This window comes from Ambystoma mexicanum, chromosome 1p (genome assembly GCF_040938575.1).
Source record: "Ambystoma mexicanum isolate Mex_15411 chromosome 1p, UKY_AmexF1_1, whole genome shotgun sequence".
In the NCBI taxonomy this organism is placed as follows: Eukaryota; Metazoa; Chordata; class Amphibia; order Caudata; family Ambystomatidae; genus Ambystoma; species Ambystoma mexicanum.
In genome coordinates this window covers 232,676,054-232,698,544 of record NC_090921.1, presented here as the reverse complement: position 1 = coordinate 232,698,544, position 22,491 = coordinate 232,676,054, and the positions used below count along the sequence as shown (strand labels likewise).

Here is a 22,491-nt window from a genome sequence, read left to right as displayed (position 1 = left end):
CGCCTTGACTGGAAGCAGGGCAATCTCAGATTATGCAAACAGCTCATAGAGGCCCAGCCCGAGTAGGTGCCAGTCTCACACGTCTGCAAAGGCCTTCAATGAGGCTTTCAGCAGAAGTCAAGAGTTTACGAGTGACCATTCGCATGGAACTGGCAGGTGTGTTAAATCAAGTGCTCTACCGCAGTAATGCTGCTTGTCAGGCATTGGTAGCTCAGTGGTAGAATTCTCGCTTCCCAAGTGGGAGGCCCTGGTTCGATTCCCGGCCAATGCATGGCACTTTTGTAGACGTGTCTCTTGATATTTTAAAAGGCATGGGAAAAGAAAAATGGAAACGGTAGATAAGATGATTGCATTGCTTGTCTGTTTTCTGCGCAAAGAAAGCACTCTGCTGCCCTCTTTTAGCAGAAGATGGAACGGCAGTTTCAATTTAAGGCGGGAAACCTATTATGCAAATAATTCCCAGAAGACCCCAGAAGCCCAGATTGAAAGGGTGTCAGCCTTGTGTGGCTGCAAAGATATCCCCTGAGTCCTGCGGTAGAAGTCTGGCTTTCCTGAATCACGGTGCTCAGGGAACTGCACTCAGAGTAGCGACCCATACAAAGGCCACCCTCATCTACCAGTGTGCTTGCCTCTGTCCACTTTTCCTGTCTATAGAACCTGGCCGTTCGTGGCCAAGTGAGTGAGAAGGACTGCCAGGGCAGCGCAGCTCCCATTCACCCACCGGAGCTGGCGCCATCCTCATGTCACTGCAGTGCTCTGTTAAATCAGCTGCTCTGGCCTGCAATGGTCCAGAGCACTGTAGCGCCAGTGTGCAGCATGTAAGGCATTGGTGGTTCAGTGGTAGAATTCTCGCCTGCCACGCGGGAGGCCCGGGTTTGATTCCCGGCCAATGCATGGCACTTTTGTAGACGTGTCTCTTGATATTTTAAAAGGCATGGGAAAAGAAAAATGGAAACGGTAGATAAGATGATTGCATTGCTTGTCTGTTTTCTGCGCAAAGAAAGCACTCTGCTGCCCTCTTTTAGCAGAAGATGGAACGGCAGTTTCAACTTAAGGCGGGAAACCTATTATGCAAATAATTCCCAGAAGACCCCAGAAGCCCAGATTGAAAGGGTGTCAGCCTTGTGTGGCTGCAAAGATATCCCCTGAGTCCTGCGGTAGAAGTCTGGCTTTCCTGAGGCACGGTGCTCAGGGAACTGCACTCAGAGTAGCGACCCATACAAAGGCCACCCTCATCTACCAGTGTGCTTGCCTCTGTCCACTTTTCCTGTCTATAGAACCTGGCCGTTCGTGGCCAAGTGAGTGAGAAGGACTGCCAGGGCAGCGCAGCTCCCATTCACCCACCGGAGCTGGCGCCATCCTCATGTCACTGCAGTGCTCTGTTAAATCAGCTGCTCTGGCCTGCAATGGTCCAGAGCACTGTAGCGCCAGTGTGCAGCATGTAAGGCATTGGTGGTTCAGTGGTAGAATTCTCGCCTGCCACGCGGGAGGCCCGGGTTTGATTCCCGGCCAATGCATGGCACTTTTGTAGACGTGTCTCTTGATATTTTAAAAGGCATGGGAAAAGAAAAATGGAAACGGTAGATAAGATGATTGCATTGCTTGTCTGTTTTCTGCGCAAAGAAAGCACTCTGCTGCCCTCTTTTAGCAGAAGATGGAACTGCAGTTTCAACTTAAGGCGGGAAACCTATTATGCACATAATTCCCAGAAGACCCCAGAAGCCCAGATTGAAAGGGTGTCAGCCTCGTGTGGCTGCAAAGATATCCCCTGAGTCCTGCAGTAGAAGTCTGGCTTTCCTGAGGCACGGTGCTCAGGGAACTGCACTCAGAGTAGCGACCCATACAAAGGCCACCCTCATCTACCAGTGTGCTTGCCTCTGTCCACTTTTCCTGTCTATAGAACCTGGCCGTTCGTGGCCGTTCGTGGCCAAGTGAGTGAGAAGGACTGCCAGGGCAGCGCAGCTCCCATTCACCCACCGGAGCTGGCGCCATCCTCATGTCACTGCAGTGCTCTGTTAAATCAGCTGCTCTGGCCTGCAATGGTCCAGAGCACTGTAGCGCCAGTGTGCAGCATGTAAGGTATTGGTGGTTCAGTGGTAGAATTCTCGCCTGCCACGCGGGAGGCCCGGGTTCGATTCCCGGCCAATGCATGAGCGTTTTGCACATGTACCTTTCGTTGACTTTGAAGCATCGTGAAAAGGAAGAGACCGAACAAAAAAACAAGCCTTGATTGCCTTGCTTGCCTTATTTCTGCTACTAGCGATCACTCTGCTGTTCCCTTTTAGTAGAAGGGGCCGCTGCGCCTTGACTGGAAGCAGGGCAATCTCAGATTATGCAAACAGCTCATAGAGGCCCAGCCCGAGTAGGTGACAGTCTCACACGTCTGCAAAGTCCTTCAATGAGGCTTTCAGCAGAAGTCAAGAGTTTACGAGTGACCATTCGCATGGAACTGGCAGGTGTGTTAAATCAAGCGCTCTACCGCAGTAATGCTGCTTGTCAGGCATTGGTAGTTCAGTGGTAGAATTCTCGCTTCCCAAGCGGGAGGCCCGGGTTCGATTCCCGGCCAATGCATGGCACTTTTGTAGACGTGTCTCTTGATATTTTAAAAGGCATGGGAAAAGAAAAATGGAAACGGTAGATAAGATGATTGCATTGCTTGTCTGTTTTCTGCGCAAAGAAAGCACTCTGCTGCCCTCTTTTAGCAGAAGATGGAACTGCAGTTTCAACTTAAGGCGGGAAACCTTCTATTATGCAAATAATTCCCAGAAGACCCCAGAAGCCCAGATTGAAAGGGTGTCAGCCTCGTGTGGCTGCAAAGATATCCCCTGAGTCCTGCAGTAGAAGTCTGGCTTTCCTGAGGCACGGTGCTCAGGGAACTGCACTCAGAGTAGCGACCCATACAAAGTCCACCCTCATCTACCAGTGTGCTTGCCTCTGTCCACTTTTCCTGTCTATAGAACCTGGCCGTTCGTGGCCAAGTGAGTGAGAAGGACTGCCAGGGCAGCGCAGCTCCCATTCACCCACCGGAGCTGGCGCCATCCTCATGTCACTGCAGTGCTCTGTTAAATCAGCTGCTCTGGGCTGTAATGGTCCAGAGCACTGTAGCGCCAGTGTGCAGCATGTAAGGCATTGGTGGTTCAGTGGTAGAATTCTCGCCTGCCACGCGGGAGGCCCGGGTTCGATTCCCGGCCAATGCATGAGCGTTTTGCACATGTACCTTTCATTGACTTTGAAGCATCGTGAAAAGGAAGAGACCAAACAAAAAAACAAGCCTTGATTGCCTTGCTTGCCTTATTTCTGCTACTAGCGATCACTCTGCTGATCCCTTTTAGTAGAAGGGGCCGCTGCGCCTTGACTGGAAGCAGGGCAATCTCAGATTATGCAAACAGCTCATAGAGGCCCAGCCCGAGTAGGTGCCAGTCTCACACGTCTGCAAAGGCCTTCAATGAGGCTTTCAGCAGAAGTCAAGAGTTTACGAGTGACCATTCGCATGGAACTGGCATGTGTGTTAAATCAAGCGCTCTACGGCAGTAATGCTGCTTGTCAAGCTTTGGTAGTTCAGTGGTAGAATTCTCGCTTCCCAAGCGGGAGGCCCGGGTTCGATTCCCGGCCAATGCATGGCACTTTTGTAGACGTGTCTCTTGATATTTTAAAAGGCATGGGAAAAGAAAAATGGAAACGGTAGATAAGATGATTGCATTGCTTGTCTGTTTTCTGCGCAAAGAAAGCACTCTGCTGCCCTCTTTTAGCAGAAGATGGAACTGCAGTTTCAACTTAAGGCGGGAAACCTTCTATTATGCAAATAATTCCCAGAAGACCCCAGAAGCCCAGATTGAAAGGGTGTCAGCCTCGTGTGGCTGCAAAGATATCCCCTGAGTCCTGCGGTAGAAGTCTGGCTTTCCTGAGGCACGGTGCTCAGGGAACTGCACTCAGAGTAGCGACCCATACAAAGGCCACCCTCATCTACCAGTGTGCTTGCCTCTGTCCACTTTTCCTGTCTATAGAACCTGGCCGTTCGTGGCCGTTCGTGGCCAAGTGAGTGAGAAGGACTGCCAGGGCAGCGCAGCTCCCATTCACCCACCGGAGCTGGCGCCATCCTCATGTCACTGCAGTGCTCTGTTAAATCAGCTGCTCTGGGCTGCAATGGTCCAGAGCACTGTAGCGCCAGTGTGCAGCATGTAAGGCATTGGTGGTTCAGTGGTAGAATTCTCGCCTGCCACGCGGGAGGCCCGGGTTCGATTCCCGGCCAATGCATGAGCGTTTTGCACATGTACCTTTCGTTGACTTTGAAGCATCGTGAAAAGGAAGAGACCGAACAAAAAAACAAGCCTTGATTGCCTTGCTTGCCTTATTTCTGCTACTAGCGATCACTCTGCTGATCCCTTTTAGTAGAAGGGGCCGCTGCGCCTTGACTGGAAGCAGGGCAATCTCAGATTATGCAAACAGCTCATAGAGGCCCAGCCCGAGTAGGTGCCAGTCTCACACGTCTGCAAAGGCCTTCAATGAGGCTTTCAGCAGAAGTCAAGAGTTTACGAGTGACCATTCGCATGGAACTGGCAGGTGTGTTAAATCAAGTGCTCTACCGCAGTAATGCTGCTTGTCAGGCATTGGTAGCTCAGTGGTAGAATTCTTGCTTCCCAAGTGGGAGGCCCTGGTTCGATTCCCGGCCAATGCATGGCACTTTTGTAGACGTGTCTCTTGATATTTTAAAAGGCATGGGAAAAGAAAAATGGAAACGGTAGATAAGATGATTGCATTGCTTGTCTGTTTTCTGCGCAAAGAAAGCACTCTGCTGCCCTCTTTTAGCAGAAGATGGAACGGCAGTTTCAACTTAAGGCGGGAAACCTATTATGCAAATAATTCCCAGAAGACCCCAGAAGCCCAGATTGAAAGGGTGTCAGCCTTGTGTGGCTGCAAAGATATCCCCTGAGTCCTGCGGTAGAAGTCTGGCTTTCCTGAGGCACGGTGCTCAGGGAACTGCACTCAGAGTAGCGACCCATACAAAGGCCACCCTCATCTACCAGTGTGCTTGCCTCTGTCCACTTTTCCTGTCTATAGAACCTGGCCGTTCGTGGCCAAGTGAGTGAGAAGGACTGCCAGGGCAGCGCAGCTCCCATTCACCCACCGGAGCTGGCGCCATCCTCATGTCACTGCAGTGCTCTGTTAAATCAGCTGCTCTGGCCTGCAATGGTCCAGAGCACTGTAGCGCCAGTGTGCAGCATGTAAGGCATTGGTGGTTCAGTGGTAGAATTCTCGCCTGCCACGCGGGAGGCCCGGGTTTGATTCCCGGCCAATGCATGGCACTTTTGTAGACGTGTCTCTTGATATTTTAAAAGGCATGGGAAAAGAAAAATGGAAACGGTAGATAAGATGATTGCATTGCTTGTCTGTTTTCTGCGCAAAGAAAGCACTCTGCTGCCCTCTTTTAGCAGAAGATGGAACTGCAGTTTCAACTTAAGGCGGGAAACCTTCTATTATGCAAATAATTCCCAGAAGACCCCAGAAGCCCAGATTGAAAGGGTGTCAGCCTCGTGTGGCTGCAAAGATATCCCCTGAGTCCTGCGGTAGAAGTCTGGCTTTCCTGAGGCACGGTGCTCAGGGAACTGCACTCAGAGTAGCCACCCATACAAAGGCCACCCTCATCTACCAGTGTGCTTGCCTCTGTCGACTTTTCCTGTCTATAGAACCTGGCCGTTCGTGGCCAAGTGAGTGAGAAGGACTGCCAGGGCAGCGCAGCTCCCATTCACCCACCGGAGCTGGCGCCATCCTCATGTCACTGCAGTGCTCTGTTAAATCAGCTGCTCTGGGCTGAAATGGTCCAGAGCACTGTAGCGCCAGTGTGCAGCATGTAAGGCATTGGTGGTTCAGTGGTAGAATTCTCGCCTGCCACGCGGGAGGCCCGGGTTCGATTCCCGGCCAATGCATGAGCGTTTTGCACATGTACCTTTCGTTGACTTTGAAGCATCGTGAAAAGGAAGAGACCAAACAAAAAAAACAAGCCTTGATTGCCTTGCTTGCCTTATTTCTGCTACTAGCGATCACTCTGCTGATCCCTTTTAGAAGAAGGGGCCGCTGAGCCTTGACTGGAAGCAGGGCAATCTCAGATTATGCAAACAGCTCATAGAGGCCCAGCCCGAGTAGGTGCCAGTCTCACACGTCTGCAAAGGCCTTCAATGAGGCTTTCAGCAGAAGTCAAGAGTTTACGAGTGACCATTCGCATGGAACTGGCAGGTGTGTTAAATCAAGCGCTCTACCGCAGTAATGCTGCTTGTCAGGCATTGGTAGTTCAGTGGTAGAATTCTCGCTTCCCAAGCGGGAGGCCCGGGTTCGATTCCCGGCCAATGCATGGCACTTTTGTAGACGTGTCTCTTGATATTTTAAAAGGCATGGGAAAAGAAAAATGGAAACGGTAGATAAGATGATTGCATTGCTTGTCTGTTTTCTGCGCAAAGAAAGCACTCTGCTGCCCTCTTTTAGCAGAAGATGGAACTGCAGTTTCAACTTAAGGCGGGAAACCTTCTATTATGCAAATAATTCCCAGAAGACCCCAGAAGCCCAGATTGAAAGGGTGTCAGCCTCGTGTGGCTGCAAAGATATCCCCTGAGTCCTGCGGTAGAAGTCTGGCTTTCCTGAGGCACGGTGCTCAGGGAACTGCACTCAGAGTAGCGACCCATACAAAGGCCACCCTCATCTACCAGTGTGCTTGCCTCTGTCGACTTTTCCTGTCTATAGAACCTGGCCGTTCGTGGCCAAGTGAGTGAGAAGGACTGCCAGGGCAGCGCAGCTCCCATTCACCCACCGGAGCTGGCGCCATCCTCATGTCACTGCAGTGCTCTGTTAAATCAGCTGCTCTGGGCTGCAATGGTCCAGAGCACTGTAGCGCCAGTGTGCAGCATGTAAGGCATTGGTGGTTCAGTGGTAGAATTCTCGCCTGCCACGCGGGAGGCCCGGGTTCGATTCCCGGCCAATGCATGAGCGTTTTGCACATGTACCTTTCGTTGACTTTGAAGCATCGTGAAAAGGAAGAGACCGAACAAAAAAACAAGCCTTGATTGCCTTGCTTGCCTTATTTCTGCTACTAGCGATCACTCTGCTGATCCCTTTTAGTAGAAGGGGCCGCTGCGCCTTGACTGGAAGCAGGGCAATCTCAGATTATGCAAACAGCTCATAGAGGCCCAGCCCGAGTAGGTGCCAGTCTCACACGTCTGCAAAGGCCTTCAATGAGGCTTTCAGCAGAAGTCAAGAGTTTACGAGTGACCATTCGCATGGAACTGGCAGGTGTGTTAAATCAAGTGCTCTACCGCAGTAATGCTGCTTGTCAGGCATTGGTAGCTCATTGGTAGAATTCTCGCTTCCCAAGTGGGAGGCCCTGGTTCGATTCCCGGCCAATGCATGGCACTTTTGTAGACGTGTCTCTTGATATTTTAAAAGGCATGGGAAAAGAAAAATGGAAACGGTAGATAAGATGATTGCATTGCTTGTCTGTTTTCTGCGCAAAGAAAGCACTCTGCTGCCCTCTTTTAGCAGAAGATGGAACGGCAGTTTCAATTTAAGGCGGGAAACCTATTATGCAAATAATTCCCAGAAGACCCCAGAAGCCCAGATTGAAAGGGTGTCAGCCTTGTGTGGCTGCAAAGATATCCCCTGAGTCCTGCGGTAGAAGTCTGGCTTTCCTGAGGCACGGTGCTCAGGGAACTGCACTCAGAGTAGCGACCCATACAAAGGCCACCCTCATCTACCAGTGTGCTTGCCTCTGTCCACTTTTCCTGTCTATAGAACCTGGCCGTTCGTGGCCAAGTGAGTGAGAAGGACTGCCAGGGCAGCGCAGCTCCCATTCACCCACCGGAGCTGGCGCCATCCTCATGTCACTGCAGTGCTCTGTTAAATCAGCTGCTCTGGCCTGCAATGGTCCAGAGCACTGTAGCGCCAGTGTGCAGCATGTAAGGCATTGGTGGTTCAGTGGTAGAATTCTCGCCTGCCACGCGGGAGGCCCGGGTTTGATTCCCGGCCAATGCATGGCACTTTTGTAGACGTGTCTCTTGATATTTTAAAAGGCATGGGAAAAGAAAAATGGAAACGGTAGATAAGATGATTGCATTGCTTGTCTGTTTTCTGCGCAAAGAAAGCACTCTGCTGCCCTCTTTTAGCAGAAGATGGAACTGCAGTTTCAACTTAAGGCGGGAAACCTTCTATTATGCAAATAATTCCCAGAAGACCCCAGAAGCCCAGATTGAAAGGGTGTCAGCCTCGTGTGGCTGCAAAGATATCCCCTGAGTCCTGCGGTAGAAGTCTGGCTTTCCTGAGGCACGGTGCTCAGGGAACTGCACTCAGAGTAGCGACCCATACAAAGGCCACCCTCATCTACCAGTGTGCTTGCCTCTGTCGACTTTTCCTGTCTATAGAACCTGGCCGTTCGTGGCCAAGTGAGTGAGAAGGACTGCCAGGGCAGCGCAGCTCCCATTCACCCACCGGAGCTGGCGCCATCCTCATGTCACTGCAGTGCTCTGTTAAATCAGCTGCTCTGGGCTGAAATGGTCCAGAGCACTGTAGCGCCAGTGTGCAGCATGTAAGGCATTGGTGGTTCAGTGGTAGAATTCTCGCCTGCCACGCGGGAGGCCCGGGTTCGATTCCCGGCCAATGCATGAGCGTTTTGCACATGTACCTTTCGTTGACTTTGAAGCATCGTGAAAAGGAAGAGACCAAACAAAAAAAACAAGCCTTGATTGCCTTGCTTGCCTTATTTCTGCTACTAGCGATCACTCTGCTGATCCCTTTTAGAAGAAGGGGCCGCTGCGCCTTGACTGGAAGCAGGGCAATCTCAGATTATGCAAACAGCTCATAGAGGCCCAGCCCGAGTAGGTGCCAGTCTCACACGTCTGCAAAGGCCTTCAATGAGGCTTTCAGCAGAAGTCAAGAGTTTACGAGTGACCATTCGCATGGAACTGGCAGGTGTGTTAAATCAAGCGCTCTACCGCAGTAATGCTGCTTGTCAGGCATTGGTAGTTCAGTGGTAGAATTCTCGCTTCCCAAGCGGGAGGCCCGGGTTCGATTCCCGGCCAATGCATGGCACTTTTGTAGACGTGTCTCTTGATATTTTAAAAGGCATGGGAAAAGAAAAATGGAAACGGTAGATAAGATGATTGCATTGCTTGTCTGTTTTCTGCGCAAAGAAAGCACTCTGCTGCCCTCTTTTAGCAGAAGATGGAACTGCAGTTTCAACTTAAGGCGGGAAACCTTCTATTATGCAAATAATTCCCAGAAGACCCCAGAAGCCCAGATTGAAAGGGTGTCAGCCTCGTGTGGCTGCAAAGATATCCCCTGAGTCCTGCGGTAGAAGTCTGGCTTTCCTGAGGCACGGTGCTCAGGGAACTGCACTCAGAGTAGCGACCCATACAAAGGCCACCCTCATCTACCAGTGTGCTTGCCTCTGTCGACTTTTCCTGTCTATAGAACCTGGCCGTTCGTGGCCAAGTGAGTGAGAAGGACTGCCAGGGCAGCGCAGCTCCCATTCACCCACCGGAGCTGGCGCCATCCTCATGTCACTGCAGTGCTCTGTTAAATCAGCTGCTCTGGGCTGAAATGGTCCAGAGCACTGTACCGCCAGTGTGCAGCATGTAAGGCATTGGTGGTTCAGTGGTAGAATTCTCGCCTGCCGCGCGGGAGGCCCGGGTTCGATTCCCGGCCAATGCATGAGCGTTTTGCACATGTACCTTTCGTTGACTTTGAAGCATCGTGAAAAGGAAGAGACCAAACAAAAAAAACAAGCCTTGATTGCCTTGCTTGCCTTATTTCTGCTACTAGCGATCACTCTGCTGATCCCTTTTAGAAGAAGGGGCCGCTGCGCCTTGACTGGAAGCAGGGCAATCTCAGATTATGCAAACAGCTCATAGAGGCCCAGCCCGAGTAGGTGCCAGTCTCACACGTCTGCAAAGGCCTTCAATGAGGCTTTCAGCAGAAGTCAAGAGTTTACGAGTGACCATTCGCATGGAACTGGCAGGTGTGTTAAATCAAGCGCTCTACCGCAGTAATGCTGCTTGTCAGGCATTGGTAGTTCAGTGGTAGAATTCTCGCTTCCCAAGCGGGAGGCCCGGGTTCGATTCCCGGCCAATGCATGGCACTTTTGTAGACGTGTCTCTTGATATTTTAAAAGGCATGGGAAAAGAAAAATGGAAACGGTAGATAAGATGATTGCATTGCTTGTCTGTTTTCTGCGCAAAGAAAGCACTCTGCTGCCCTCTTTTAGCAGAAGATGGAACTGCAGTTTCAACTTAAGGCGGGAAACCTTCTATTATGCAAATAATTCCCAGAAGACCCCAGAAGCCCAGATTGAAAGGGTGTCAGCCTCGTGTGGCTGCAAAGATATCCCCTGAGTCCTGCGGTAGAAGTCTGGCTTTCCTGAGGCACGGTGCTCAGGGAACTGCACTCAGAGTAGCGACCCATACAAAGGCCACCCTCATCTACCAGTGTGCTTGCCTCTGTCCACTTTTCCTGTCTATAGAACCTGGCCGTTCGTGGCCAAGTGAGTGAGAAGGACTGCCAGGGCAGCGCAGCTCCCATTCACCCACCGGAGCTGGCGCCATCCTCATGTCACTGCAGTGCTCTGTTAAATCAGCTGCTCTGGCCTGCAATGGTCCAGAGCACTGTAGCGCCAGTGTGCAGCATGTAAGGCATTGGTGGTTCAGTGGTAGAATTCTCGCCTGCCACGCGGGAGGCCCGGGTTTGATTCCCGGCCAATGCATGGCACTTTTGTAGACGTGTCTCTTGATATTTTAAAAGGCATGGGAAAAGAAAAATGGAAACGGTAGATAAGATGATTGCATTGCTTGTCTGTTTTCTGCGCAAAGAAAGCACTCTGCTGCCCTCTTTTAGCAGAAGATGGAACTGCAGTTTCAACTTAAGGCGGGAAACCTATTATGCACATAATTCCCAGAAGACCCCAGAAGCCCAGATTGAAAGGGTGTCAGCCTCGTGTGGCTGCAAAGATATCCCCTGAGTCCTGCAGTAGAAGTCTGGCTTTCCTGAGGCACGGTGCTCAGGGAACTGCACTCAGAGTAGCGACCCATACAAAGGCCACCCTCATCTACCAGTGTGCTTGCCTCTGTCCACTTTTCCTGTCTATAGAACCTGGCCGTTCGTGGCCGTTCGTGGCCAAGTGAGTGAGAAGGACTGCCAGGGCAGCGCAGCTCCCATTCACCCACCGGAGCTGGCGCCATCCTCATGTCACTGCAGTGCTCTGTTAAATCAGCTGCTCTGGCCTGCAATGGTCCAGAGCACTGTAGCGCCAGTGTGCAGCATGTAAGGTATTGGTGGTTCAGTGGTAGAATTCTCGCCTGCCACGCGGGAGGCCCGGGTTCGATTCCCGGCCAATGCATGAGCGTTTTGCACATGTACCTTTCGTTGACTTTGAAGCATCGTGAAAAGGAAGAGACCGAACAAAAAAACAAGCCTTGATTGCCTTGCTTGCCTTATTTCTGCTACTAGCGATCACTCTGCTGTTCCCTTTTAGTAGAAGGGGCCGCTGCGCCTTGACTGGAAGCAGGGCAATCTCAGATTATGCAAACAGCTCATAGAGGCCCAGCCCGAGTAGGTGACAGTCTCACACGTCTGCAAAGTCCTTCAATGAGGCTTTCAGCAGAAGTCAAGAGTTTACGAGTGACCATTCGCATGGAACTGGCAGGTGTGTTAAATCAAGCGCTCTACCGCAGTAATGCTGCTTGTCAGGCATTGGTAGTTCAGTGGTAGAATTCTCGCTTCCCAAGCGGGAGGCCCGGGTTCGATTCCCGGCCAATGCATGGCACTTTTGTAGACGTGTCTCTTGATATTTTAAAAGGCATGGGAAAAGAAAAATGGAAACGGTAGATAAGATGATTGCATTGCTTGTCTGTTTTCTGCGCAAAGAAAGCACTCTGCTGCCCTCTTTTAGCAGAAGATGGAACTGCAGTTTCAACTTAAGGCGGGAAACCTTCTATTATGCAAATAATTCCCAGAAGACCCCAGAAGCCCAGATTGAAAGGGTGTCAGCCTCGTGTGGCTGCAAAGATATCCCCTGAGTCCTGCAGTAGAAGTCTGGCTTTCCTGAGGCACGGTGCTCAGGGAACTGCACTCAGAGTAGCGACCCATACAAAGTCCACCCTCATCTACCAGTGTGCTTGCCTCTGTCCACTTTTCCTGTCTATAGAACCTGGCCGTTCGTGGCCAAGTGAGTGAGAAGGACTGCCAGGGCAGCGCAGCTCCCATTCACCCACCGGAGCTGGCGCCATCCTCATGTCACTGCAGTGCTCTGTTAAATCAGCTGCTCTGGGCTGTAATGGTCCAGAGCACTGTAGCGCCAGTGTGCAGCATGTAAGGCATTGGTGGTTCAGTGGTAGAATTCTCGCCTGCCACGCGGGAGGCCCGGGTTCGATTCCCGGCCAATGCATGAGCGTTTTGCACATGTACCTTTCATTGACTTTGAAGCATCGTGAAAAGGAAGAGACCAAACAAAAAAACAAGCCTTGATTGCCTTGCTTGCCTTATTTCTGCTACTAGCGATCACTCTGCTGATCCCTTTTAGTAGAAGGGGCCGCTGCGCCTTGACTGGAAGCAGGGCAATCTCAGATTATGCAAACAGCTCATAGAGGCCCAGCCCGAGTAGGTGCCAGTCTCACACGTCTGCAAAGGCCTTCAATGAGGCTTTCAGCAGAAGTCAAGAGTTTACGAGTGACCATTCGCATGGAACTGGCATGTGTGTTAAATCAAGCGCTCTACGGCAGTAATGCTGCTTGTCAAGCTTTGGTAGTTCAGTGGTAGAATTCTCGCTTCCCAAGCGGGAGGCCCGGGTTCGATTCCCGGCCAATGCATGGCACTTTTGTAGACGTGTCTCTTGATATTTTAAAAGGCATGGGAAAAGAAAAATGGAAACGGTAGATAAGATGATTGCATTGCTTGTCTGTTTTCTGCGCAAAGAAAGCACTCTGCTGCCCTCTTTTAGCAGAAGATGGAACTGCAGTTTCAACTTAAGGCGGGAAACCTTCTATTATGCAAATAATTCCCAGAAGACCCCAGAAGCCCAGATTGAAAGGGTGTCAGCCTCGTGTGGCTGCAAAGATATCCCCTGAGTCCTGCGGTAGAAGTCTGGCTTTCCTGAGGCACGGTGCTCAGGGAACTGCACTCAGAGTAGCGACCCATACAAAGGCCACCCTCATCTACCAGTGTGCTTGCCTCTGTCCACTTTTCCTGTCTATAGAACCTGGCCGTTCGTGGCCGTTCGTGGCCAAGTGAGTGAGAAGGACTGCCAGGGCAGCGCAGCTCCCATTCACCCACCGGAGCTGGCGCCATCCTCATGTCACTGCAGTGCTCTGTTAAATCAGCTGCTCTGGGCTGCAATGGTCCAGAGCACTGTAGCGCCAGTGTGCAGCATGTAAGGCATTGGTGGTTCAGTGGTAGAATTCTCGCCTGCCACGCGGGAGGCCCGGGTTCGATTCCCGGCCAATGCATGAGCGTTTTGCACATGTACCTTTCGTTGACTTTGAAGCATCGTGAAAAGGAAGAGACCGAACAAAAAAACAAGCCTTGATTGCCTTGCTTGCCTTATTTCTGCTACTAGCGATCACTCTGCTGATCCCTTTTAGTAGAAGGGGCCGCTGCGCCTTGACTGGAAGCAGGGCAATCTCAGATTATGCAAACAGCTCATAGAGGCCCAGCCCGAGTAGGTGCCAGTCTCACACGTCTGCAAAGGCCTTCAATGAGGCTTTCAGCAGAAGTCAAGAGTTTACGAGTGACCATTCGCATGGAACTGGCAGGTGTGTTAAATCAAGTGCTCTACCGCAGTAATGCTGCTTGTCAGGCATTGGTAGCTCAGTGGTAGAATTCTTGCTTCCCAAGTGGGAGGCCCTGGTTCGATTCCCGGCCAATGCATGGCACTTTTGTAGACGTGTCTCTTGATATTTTAAAAGGCATGGGAAAAGAAAAATGGAAACGGTAGATAAGATGATTGCATTGCTTGTCTGTTTTCTGCGCAAAGAAAGCACTCTGCTGCCCTCTTTTAGCAGAAGATGGAACGGCAGTTTCAACTTAAGGCGGGAAACCTATTATGCAAATAATTCCCAGAAGACCCCAGAAGCCCAGATTGAAAGGGTGTCAGCCTTGTGTGGCTGCAAAGATATCCCCTGAGTCCTGCGGTAGAAGTCTGGCTTTCCTGAGGCACGGTGCTCAGGGAACTGCACTCAGAGTAGCGACCCATACAAAGGCCACCCTCATCTACCAGTGTGCTTGCCTCTGTCCACTTTTCCTGTCTATAGAACCTGGCCGTTCGTGGCCAAGTGAGTGAGAAGGACTGCCAGGGCAGCGCAGCTCCCATTCACCCACCGGAGCTGGCGCCATCCTCATGTCACTGCAGTGCTCTGTTAAATCAGCTGCTCTGGCCTGCAATGGTCCAGAGCACTGTAGCGCCAGTGTGCAGCATGTAAGGCATTGGTGGTTCAGTGGTAGAATTCTCGCCTGCCACGCGGGAGGCCCGGGTTTGATTCCCGGCCAATGCATGGCACTTTTGTAGACGTGTCTCTTGATATTTTAAAAGGCATGGGAAAAGAAAAATGGAAACGGTAGATAAGATGATTGCATTGCTTGTCTGTTTTCTGCGCAAAGAAAGCACTCTGCTGCCCTCTTTTAGCAGAAGATGGAACTGCAGTTTCAACTTAAGGCGGGAAACCTTCTATTATGCAAATAATTCCCAGAAGACCCCAGAAGCCCAGATTGAAAGGGTGTCAGCCTCGTGTGGCTGCAAAGATATCCCCTGAGTCCTGCGGTAGAAGTCTGGCTTTCCTGAGGCACGGTGCTCAGGGAACTGCACTCAGAGTAGCCACCCATACAAAGGCCACCCTCATCTACCAGTGTGCTTGCCTCTGTCGACTTTTCCTGTCTATAGAACCTGGCCGTTCGTGGCCAAGTGAGTGAGAAGGACTGCCAGGGCAGCGCAGCTCCCATTCACCCACCGGAGCTGGCGCCATCCTCATGTCACTGCAGTGCTCTGTTAAATCAGCTGCTCTGGGCTGAAATGGTCCAGAGCACTGTAGCGCCAGTGTGCAGCATGTAAGGCATTGGTGGTTCAGTGGTAGAATTCTCGCCTGCCACGCGGGAGGCCCGGGTTCGATTCCCGGCCAATGCATGAGCGTTTTGCACATGTACCTTTCGTTGACTTTGAAGCATCGTGAAAAGGAAGAGACCAAACAAAAAAAACAAGCCTTGATTGCCTTGCTTGCCTTATTTCTGCTACTAGCGATCACTCTGCTGATCCCTTTTAGAAGAAGGGGCCGCTGAGCCTTGACTGGAAGCAGGGCAATCTCAGATTATGCAAACAGCTCATAGAGGCCCAGCCCGAGTAGGTGCCAGTCTCACACGTCTGCAAAGGCCTTCAATGAGGCTTTCAGCAGAAGTCAAGAGTTTACGAGTGACCATTCGCATGGAACTGGCAGGTGTGTTAAATCAAGCGCTCTACCGCAGTAATGCTGCTTGTCAGGCATTGGTAGTTCAGTGGTAGAATTCTCGCTTCCCAAGCGGGAGGCCCGGGTTCGATTCCCGGCCAATGCATGGCACTTTTGTAGACGTGTCTCTTGATATTTTAAAAGGCATGGGAAAAGAAAAATGGAAACGGTAGATAAGATGATTGCATTGCTTGTCTGTTTTCTGCGCAAAGAAAGCACTCTGCTGCCCTCTTTTAGCAGAAGATGGAACTGCAGTTTCAACTTAAGGCGGGAAACCTTCTATTATGCAAATAATTCCCAGAAGACCCCAGAAGCCCAGATTGAAAGGGTGTCAGCCTCGTGTGGCTGCAAAGATATCCCCTGAGTCCTGCGGTAGAAGTCTGGCTTTCCTGAGGCACGGTGCTCAGGGAACTGCACTCAGAGTAGCGACCCATACAAAGGCCACCCTCATCTACCAGTGTGCTTGCCTCTGTCGACTTTTCCTGTCTATAGAACCTGGCCGTTCGTGGCCAAGTGAGTGAGAAGGACTGCCAGGGCAGCGCAGCTCCCATTCACCCACCGGAGCTGGCGCCATCCTCATGTCACTGCAGTGCTCTGTTAAATCAGCTGCTCTGGGCTGCAATGGTCCAGAGCACTGTAGCGCCAGTGTGCAGCATGTAAGGCATTGGTGGTTCAGTGGTAGAATTCTCGCCTGCCACGCGGGAGGCCCGGGTTCGATTCCCGGCCAATGCATGAGCGTTTTGCACATGTACCTTTCGTTGACTTTGAAGCATCGTGAAAAGGAAGAGACCGAACAAAAAAACAAGCCTTGATTGCCTTGCTTGCCTTATTTCTGCTACTAGCGATCACTCTGCTGATCCCTTTTAGTAGAAGGGGCCGCTGCGCCTTGACTGGAAGCAGGGCAATCTCAGATTATGCAAACAGCTCATAGAGGCCCAGCCCGAGTAGGTGCCAGTCTCACACGTCTGCAAAGGCCTTCAATGAGGCTTTCAGCAGAAGTCAAGAGTTTACGAGTGACCATTCGCATGGAACTGGCAGGTGTGTTAAATCAAGTGCTCTACCGCAGTAATGCTGCTTGTCAGGCATTGGTAGCTCATTGGTAGAATTCTCGCTTCCCAAGTGGGAGGCCCTGGTTCGATTCCCGGCCAATGCATGGCACTTTTGTAGACGTGTCTCTTGATATTTTAAAAGGCATGGGAAAAGAAAAATGGAAACGGTAGATAAGATGATTGCATTGCTTGTCTGTTTTCTGCGCAAAGAAAGCACTCTGCTGCCCTCTTTTAGCAGAAGATGGAACGGCAGTTTCAATTTAAGGCGGGAAACCTATTATGCAAATAATTCCCAGAAGACCCCAGAAGCCCAGATTGAAAGGGTGTCAGCCTTGTGTGGCTGCAAAGATATCCCCTGAGTCCTGCGGTAGAAGTCTGGCTTTCCTGAGGCACGGTGCTCAGGGAACTGCACTCAGAGTAGCGACCCATACAAAGGCCACCCTCATCTACCAGTGTGCTTGCCTCTGTCCACTTTTCCTGTCTATAGAACCTGGCCGTTCGTGGCCAAGTGAGTGAGAAGGACTGCCAGGGCAGCGCAGCTCCCATTCACCCACCGGAGCTGGCGCCATCCTCATGTCACTGCAGTGCTCTGTTAAATCAGCTGCTCTGGCCTGCAATGGTCCAGAGCACTGTAGCGCCAGTGTGCAGCATGTAAGGCATTGGTGGTTCAGTGGTAGAATTCTCGCCTGCCACGCGGGAGGCCCGGGTTTGATTCCCGGCCAATGCATGGCACTTTTGTAGACGTGTCTCTTGATATTTTAAAAGGCATGGGAAAAGAAAAATGGAAACGGTAGATAAGATGATTGCATTGCTTGTCTGTTTTCTGCGCAAAGAAAGCACTCTGCTGCCCTCTTTTAGCAGAAGATGGAACTGCAGTTTCAACTTAAGGCGGGAAACCTTCTATTATGCAAATAATTCCCAGAAGACCCCAGAAGCCCAGATTGAAAGGGTGTCAGCCTCGTGTGGCTGCAAAGATATCCCCTGAGTCCTGCGGTAGAAGTCTGGCTTTCCTGAGGCACGGTGCTCAGGGAACTGCACTCAGAGTAGCGACCCATACAAAGGCCACCCTCATCTACCAGTGTGCTTGCCTCTGTCGACTTTTCCTGTCTATAGAACCTGGCCGTTCGTGGCCAAGTGAGTGAGAAGGACTGCCAGGGCAGCGCAGCTCCCATTCACCCACCGGAGCTGGCGCCATCCTCATGTCACTGCAGTGCTCTGTTAAATCAGCTGCTCTGGGCTGAAATGGTCCAGAGCACTGTAGCGCCAGTGTGCAGCATGTAAGGCATTGGTGGTTCAGTGGTAGAATTCTCGCCTGCCACGCGGGAGGCCCGGGTTCGATTCCCGGCCAATGCATGAGCGTTTTGCACATGTACCTTTCGTTGACTTTGAAGCATCGTGAAAAGGAAGAGACCAAACAAAAAAAACAAGCCTTGATTGCCTTGCTTGCCTTATTTCTGCTACTAGCGATCACTCTGCTGATCCCTTTTAGAAGAAGGGGCCGCTGCGCCTTGACTGGAAGCAGGGCAATCTCAGATTATGCAAACAGCTCATAGAGGCCCAGCCCGAGTAGGTGCCAGTCTCACACGTCTGCAAAGGCCTTCAATGAGGCTTTCAGCAGAAGTCAAGAGTTTACGAGTGACCATTCGCATGGAACTGGCAGGTGTGTTAAATCAAGCGCTCTACCGCAGTAATGCTGCTTGTCAGGCATTGGTAGTTCAGTGGTAGAATTCTCGCTTCCCAAGCGGGAGGCCCGGGTTCGATTCCCGGCCAATGCATGGCACTTTTGTAGACGTGTCTCTTGATATTTTAAAAGGCATGGGAAAAGAAAAATGGAAACGGTAGATAAGATGATTGCATTGCTTGTCTGTTTTCTGCGCAAAGAAAGCACTCTGCTGCCCTCTTTTAGCAGAAGATGGAACTGCAGTTTCAACTTAAGGCGGGAAACCTTCTATTATGCAAATAATTCCCAGAAGACCCCAGAAGCCCAGATTGAAAGGGTGTCAGCCTCGTGTGGCTGCAAAGATATCCCCTGAGTCCTGCGGTAGAAGTCTGGCTTTCCTGAGGCACGGTGCTCAGGGAACTGCACTCAGAGTAGCGACCCATACAAAGGCCACCCTCATCTACCAGTGTGCTTGCCTCTGTCGACTTTTCCTGTCTATAGAACCTGGCCGTTCGTGGCCAAGTGAGTGAGAAGGACTGCCAGGGCAGCGCAGCTCCCATTCACCCACCGGAGCTGGCGCCATCCTCATGTCACTGCAGTGCTCTGTTAAATCAGCTGCTCTGGGCTGAAATGGTCCAGAGCACTGTAGCGCCAGTGTGCAGCATGTAAGGCATTGGTGGTTCAGTGGTAGAATTCTCGCCTGCCGCGCGGGAGGCCCGGGTTCGATTCCCGGCCAATGCATGAGCGTTTTGCACATGTACCTTTCGTTGACTTTGAAGCATCGTGAAAAGGAAGAGACCAAACAAAAAAAACAAGCCTTGATTGCCTTGCTTGCCTTATTTCTGCTACTAGCGATCACTCTGCTGATCCCTTTTAGAAGAAGGGGCCGCTGCGCCTTGACTGGAAGCAGGGCAATCTCAGATTATGCAAACAGCTCATAGAGGCCCAGCCCGAGTAGGTGCCAGTCTCACACGTCTGCAAAGGCCTTCAATGAGGCTTTCAGCAGAAGTCAAGAGTTTACGAGTGACCATTCGCATGGAACTGGCAGGTGTGTTAAATCAAGCGCTCTACCGCAGTAATGCTGCTTGTCAGGCATTGGTAGTTCAGTGGTAGAATTCTCGCTTCCCAAGCGGGAGGCCCGGGTTCGATTCCCGGCCAATGCATGGCACTTTTGTAGACGTGTCTCTTGATATTTTAAAAGGCATGGGAAAAGAAAAATGGAAACGGTAGATAAGATGATTGCATTGCTTGTCTGTTTTCTGCGCAAAGAAAGCACTCTGCTGCCCTCTTTTAGCAGAAGATGGAACTGCAGTTTCAACTTAAGGCGGGAAACCTTCTATTATGCAAATAATTCCCAGAAGACCCCAGAAGCCCAGATTGAAAGGGTGTCAGCCTCGTGTGGCTGCAAAGATATCCCCTGAGTCCTGCGGTAGAAGTCTGGCTTTCCTGAGGCACGGTGCTCAGGGAACTGCACTCAGAGTAGCGACCCATACAAAGGCCACCCTCATCTACCAGTGTGCTTGCCTCTGTCGACTTTTCCTGTCTATAGAACCTGGCCGTTCGTGGCCAAGTGAGTGAGAAGGACTGCCAGGGCAGCGCAGCTCCCATTCACCCACCGGAGCTGGCGCCATCCTCATGTCACTGCAGTGCTCTGTTAAATCAGCTGCTCTGGGCTGAAATGGTCCAGAGCACTGTACCGCCAGTGTGCAGCATGTAAGGCATTGGTGGTTCAGTGGTAGAATTCTCGCCTGCCGCGCGGGAGGCCCGGGTTCGATTCCCGGCCAATGCATGAGCGTTTTGCACATGTACCTTTCGTTGACTTTGAAGCATCGTGAAAAGGAAGAGACCAAACAAAAAAAACAAGCCTTGATTGCCTTGCTTGCCTTATTTCTGCTACTAGCGATCACTCTGCTGATCCCTTTTAGAAGAAGGGGCCGCTGCGCCTTGACTGGAAGCAGGGCAATCTCAGATTATGCAAACAGCTCATAGAGGCCCAGCCCGAGTAGGTGCCAGTCTCACACGTCTGCAAAGGCCTTCAATGAGGCTTTCAGCAGAAGTCAAGAGTTTACGAGTGACCATTCGCATGGAAATGGCAGGTGTGTTAAATCAAGCGCTCTACCGCAGTAATGCTGCTTGTCAGGCATTGGTAGTTCAGTGGTAGAATTCTCGCTTCCCAAGCGGGAGGCCCGGGTTCGATTCCCGGCCAATGCATGGCACTTTTGTAGACGTGTCTCTTGATATTTTAAAAGGCATGGGAAAAGAAAAATGGAAACGGTAGATAAGATGATTGCATTGCTTGTCTGTTTTCTGCGCAAAGAAAGCACTCTGCTGCCCTCTTTTAGCAGAAGATGGAACTGCAGTTTCAACTTAAGGCGGGAAACCTTCTATTATGCAAATAATTCCCAGAAGACCCCAGAAGCCCAGATTGAAAGGGTGTCAGCCTCGTGTGGCTGCAAAGATATCCCCTGAGTCCTGCGGTAGAAGTCTGGCTTTCCTGAGGCACGGTGCTCAGGGAACTGCACTCAGAGTAGCGACCCATACAAAGGCCACCCTCATCTACCAGTGTGCTTGCCTCTGTCCACTTTTCCTGTCTATAGAACCTGGCCGTTCGTGGCCGTTCGTGGCCAAGTGAGTGAGAAGGACTGCCAGGGCAGCGCAGCTCCCATTCACCCACCGGAGCTGGCGCCATCCTCATGTCACTGCAGTGCTCTGTTAAATCAGCTGCTCTGGGCTGCAATGGTCCAGAGCACTGTAGCGCCAGTGTGCAGCATGTAAGGCATTGGTGGTTCAGTGGTAGAATTCTCGCCTGCCACGCGGGAGGCCCGGGTTCGATTCCCGGCCAATGCATGAGCGTTTTGCACATGTACCTTTCTTTGACTTTGAAGCATCGTGAAAAGGAAGAGACCGAACAAAAAAACAAGCCTTGATTGCCTTGCTTGCCTTATTTCTGCTACTAGCGATCACTCTGCTGATCCCTTTTAGTAGAAGGGGCCGCTGCGCCTTGACTGGAAGCAGGGCAATCTCAGATTATGCAAACAGCTCATAGAGGCCCAGCCCGAGTAGGTGCCAGTCTCACACGTCTGCAAAGGCCTTCAATGAGGCTTTCAGCAGAAGTCAAGAGTTTACGAGTGACCATTCGCATGGAACTGGCAGGTGTGTTAAATCAAGTGCTCTACCGCAGTAATGCTGCTTGTCAGGCATTGGTAGCTCAGTGGTAGAATTCTCGCTTCCCAAGTGGGAGGCCCCGGTTCGATTCCCGGCCAATGCATGGCACTTTTGTAGACGTGTCTCTTGATATTTTAAAAGGCATGGGAAAAGAAAAATGGAAACGGTAGATAAGATGATTGCATTGCTTGTCTGTTTTCTGCGCAAAGAAAGCACTCTGCTGCCCTCTTTTAGCAGAAGATGGAACGGCAGTTTCAACTTAAGGCGGGAAACCTATTATGCAAATAATTCCCAGAAGACCCCAGAAGCCCAGATTGAAAGGGTGTCAGCCTCGTGTGGCTGCAAAGATATCCCCTGAGTCCTGCGGTAGAAGTCTGGCTTTCCTGAGGCACGGTGCTCAGGGAACTGCACTCAGAGTAGCGACCCATACAAAGGCCACCCTCATCTACCAGTGTGCTTGCCTCTGTCCACTTTTCCTGTCTATAGAACCTGGCCGTTCGTGGCCAAGTGAGTGAGAAGGACTGCCAGGGCAGCGCAGCTCCCATTCACCCACCGGAGCTGGCGCCATCCTCATGTCACTGCAGTGCTCTGTTAAATCAGCTGCTCTGGGCTGAAATGGTCCAGAGCACTGTAGCGCCAGTGTGCAGCATGTAAGGCATTGGTGGTTCAGTGGTAGAATTCTCGCCTGCCACGCGGGAGGCCCGGGTTCGATTCCCGGCCAATGCATGAGCGTTTTGCACATGTACCTTTCGTTGACTTTGAAGCATCGTGAAAAGGAAGAGACCAAACAAAAAAAACAAGCCTTGATTGCCTTGCTTGCCTTATTTCTGCTACTAGCGATCACTCTGCTGATCCCTTTTAGAAGAAGGGGCCGCTGCGCCTTGACTGGAAGCAGGGCAATCTCAGATTATGCAAACAGCTCATAGAGGCCCAGCCCGAGTAGGTGCCAGTCTCACACGTCTGCAAAGGCCTTCAATGAGGCTTTCAGCAGAAGTCAAGAGTTTACGAGTGACCATTCGCATGGAACTGGCAGGTGTGTTAAATCAAGCGCTCTACCGCAGTAATGCTGCTTGTCAGGCATTGGTAGTTCAGTGGTAGAATTCTCGCTTCCCAAGCGGGAGGCCCGGGTTCGATTCCCGGCCAATGCATGGCACTT

At 51.3% G+C, this 22,491-nt stretch overlaps 27 non-coding genes across 27 annotated transcripts; all 27 read left to right on the top strand.

Moving 5' to 3' along the window:
• Positions 1 to 2,500: 2,500 nt before the first annotated feature.
• Positions 2,501 to 2,571, top strand: TRNAG-CCC (transfer RNA glycine (anticodon CCC)). The gene has a single exon. It is a non-coding gene; the product is annotated as a tRNA-Gly (tRNA).
• A 555-nt stretch (positions 2,572 to 3,126) lies between these two features.
• Positions 3,127 to 3,197, top strand: TRNAG-GCC (transfer RNA glycine (anticodon GCC)). The gene has a single exon. It is a non-coding gene; the product is annotated as a tRNA-Gly (tRNA).
• Positions 3,198 to 3,547: 350 nt separating this feature from the next.
• Positions 3,548 to 3,618, top strand: TRNAG-CCC (transfer RNA glycine (anticodon CCC)). The gene has a single exon. It is a non-coding gene; the product is annotated as a tRNA-Gly (tRNA).
• A 565-nt stretch (positions 3,619 to 4,183) lies between these two features.
• Positions 4,184 to 4,254, top strand: TRNAG-GCC (transfer RNA glycine (anticodon GCC)). Its single transcript has one exon. It is a non-coding gene; the product is annotated as a tRNA-Gly (tRNA).
• Positions 4,255 to 5,853: 1,599 nt separating this feature from the next.
• Positions 5,854 to 5,924, top strand: TRNAG-GCC (transfer RNA glycine (anticodon GCC)). Its single transcript has one exon. It is a non-coding gene; the product is annotated as a tRNA-Gly (tRNA).
• Positions 5,925 to 6,275: 351 nt separating this feature from the next.
• TRNAG-CCC (transfer RNA glycine (anticodon CCC)) lies at positions 6,276 to 6,346 on the top strand. The gene has a single exon. It is a non-coding gene; the product is annotated as a tRNA-Gly (tRNA).
• A 555-nt stretch (positions 6,347 to 6,901) lies between these two features.
• Positions 6,902 to 6,972, top strand: TRNAG-GCC (transfer RNA glycine (anticodon GCC)). Its single transcript has one exon. It is a non-coding gene; the product is annotated as a tRNA-Gly (tRNA).
• Positions 6,973 to 8,571: 1,599 nt separating this feature from the next.
• Positions 8,572 to 8,642, top strand: TRNAG-GCC (transfer RNA glycine (anticodon GCC)). Its single transcript has one exon. It is a non-coding gene; the product is annotated as a tRNA-Gly (tRNA).
• A 351-nt stretch (positions 8,643 to 8,993) lies between these two features.
• On the top strand, positions 8,994 to 9,064 carry TRNAG-CCC (transfer RNA glycine (anticodon CCC)). The gene has a single exon. It is a non-coding gene; the product is annotated as a tRNA-Gly (tRNA).
• Positions 9,065 to 9,619: 555 nt separating this feature from the next.
• On the top strand, positions 9,620 to 9,690 carry TRNAG-GCC (transfer RNA glycine (anticodon GCC)). The gene has a single exon. It is a non-coding gene; the product is annotated as a tRNA-Gly (tRNA).
• Positions 9,691 to 10,041: 351 nt separating this feature from the next.
• Positions 10,042 to 10,112, top strand: TRNAG-CCC (transfer RNA glycine (anticodon CCC)). Its single transcript has one exon. It is a non-coding gene; the product is annotated as a tRNA-Gly (tRNA).
• Positions 10,113 to 11,721: 1,609 nt separating this feature from the next.
• On the top strand, positions 11,722 to 11,792 carry TRNAG-CCC (transfer RNA glycine (anticodon CCC)). Its single transcript has one exon. It is a non-coding gene; the product is annotated as a tRNA-Gly (tRNA).
• Positions 11,793 to 12,347: 555 nt separating this feature from the next.
• TRNAG-GCC (transfer RNA glycine (anticodon GCC)) lies at positions 12,348 to 12,418 on the top strand. Its single transcript has one exon. It is a non-coding gene; the product is annotated as a tRNA-Gly (tRNA).
• A 350-nt stretch (positions 12,419 to 12,768) lies between these two features.
• TRNAG-CCC (transfer RNA glycine (anticodon CCC)) lies at positions 12,769 to 12,839 on the top strand. Its single transcript has one exon. It is a non-coding gene; the product is annotated as a tRNA-Gly (tRNA).
• A 565-nt stretch (positions 12,840 to 13,404) lies between these two features.
• Positions 13,405 to 13,475, top strand: TRNAG-GCC (transfer RNA glycine (anticodon GCC)). Its single transcript has one exon. It is a non-coding gene; the product is annotated as a tRNA-Gly (tRNA).
• A 1,599-nt stretch (positions 13,476 to 15,074) lies between these two features.
• Positions 15,075 to 15,145, top strand: TRNAG-GCC (transfer RNA glycine (anticodon GCC)). The gene has a single exon. It is a non-coding gene; the product is annotated as a tRNA-Gly (tRNA).
• A 351-nt stretch (positions 15,146 to 15,496) lies between these two features.
• Positions 15,497 to 15,567, top strand: TRNAG-CCC (transfer RNA glycine (anticodon CCC)). The gene has a single exon. It is a non-coding gene; the product is annotated as a tRNA-Gly (tRNA).
• A 555-nt stretch (positions 15,568 to 16,122) lies between these two features.
• Positions 16,123 to 16,193, top strand: TRNAG-GCC (transfer RNA glycine (anticodon GCC)). The gene has a single exon. It is a non-coding gene; the product is annotated as a tRNA-Gly (tRNA).
• Positions 16,194 to 17,792: 1,599 nt separating this feature from the next.
• TRNAG-GCC (transfer RNA glycine (anticodon GCC)) lies at positions 17,793 to 17,863 on the top strand. Its single transcript has one exon. It is a non-coding gene; the product is annotated as a tRNA-Gly (tRNA).
• Positions 17,864 to 18,214: 351 nt separating this feature from the next.
• Positions 18,215 to 18,285, top strand: TRNAG-CCC (transfer RNA glycine (anticodon CCC)). The gene has a single exon. It is a non-coding gene; the product is annotated as a tRNA-Gly (tRNA).
• A 555-nt stretch (positions 18,286 to 18,840) lies between these two features.
• On the top strand, positions 18,841 to 18,911 carry TRNAG-GCC (transfer RNA glycine (anticodon GCC)). The gene has a single exon. It is a non-coding gene; the product is annotated as a tRNA-Gly (tRNA).
• A 351-nt stretch (positions 18,912 to 19,262) lies between these two features.
• TRNAG-CCC (transfer RNA glycine (anticodon CCC)) lies at positions 19,263 to 19,333 on the top strand. The gene has a single exon. It is a non-coding gene; the product is annotated as a tRNA-Gly (tRNA).
• Positions 19,334 to 19,888: 555 nt separating this feature from the next.
• Positions 19,889 to 19,959, top strand: TRNAG-GCC (transfer RNA glycine (anticodon GCC)). The gene has a single exon. It is a non-coding gene; the product is annotated as a tRNA-Gly (tRNA).
• A 351-nt stretch (positions 19,960 to 20,310) lies between these two features.
• On the top strand, positions 20,311 to 20,381 carry TRNAG-CCC (transfer RNA glycine (anticodon CCC)). The gene has a single exon. It is a non-coding gene; the product is annotated as a tRNA-Gly (tRNA).
• A 565-nt stretch (positions 20,382 to 20,946) lies between these two features.
• On the top strand, positions 20,947 to 21,017 carry TRNAG-GCC (transfer RNA glycine (anticodon GCC)). The gene has a single exon. It is a non-coding gene; the product is annotated as a tRNA-Gly (tRNA).
• Positions 21,018 to 21,990: 973 nt separating this feature from the next.
• On the top strand, positions 21,991 to 22,061 carry TRNAG-GCC (transfer RNA glycine (anticodon GCC)). Its single transcript has one exon. It is a non-coding gene; the product is annotated as a tRNA-Gly (tRNA).
• A 351-nt stretch (positions 22,062 to 22,412) lies between these two features.
• TRNAG-CCC (transfer RNA glycine (anticodon CCC)) lies at positions 22,413 to 22,483 on the top strand. The gene has a single exon. It is a non-coding gene; the product is annotated as a tRNA-Gly (tRNA).
• The last annotated feature ends 8 nt before the right edge of the window (positions 22,484 to 22,491 follow it).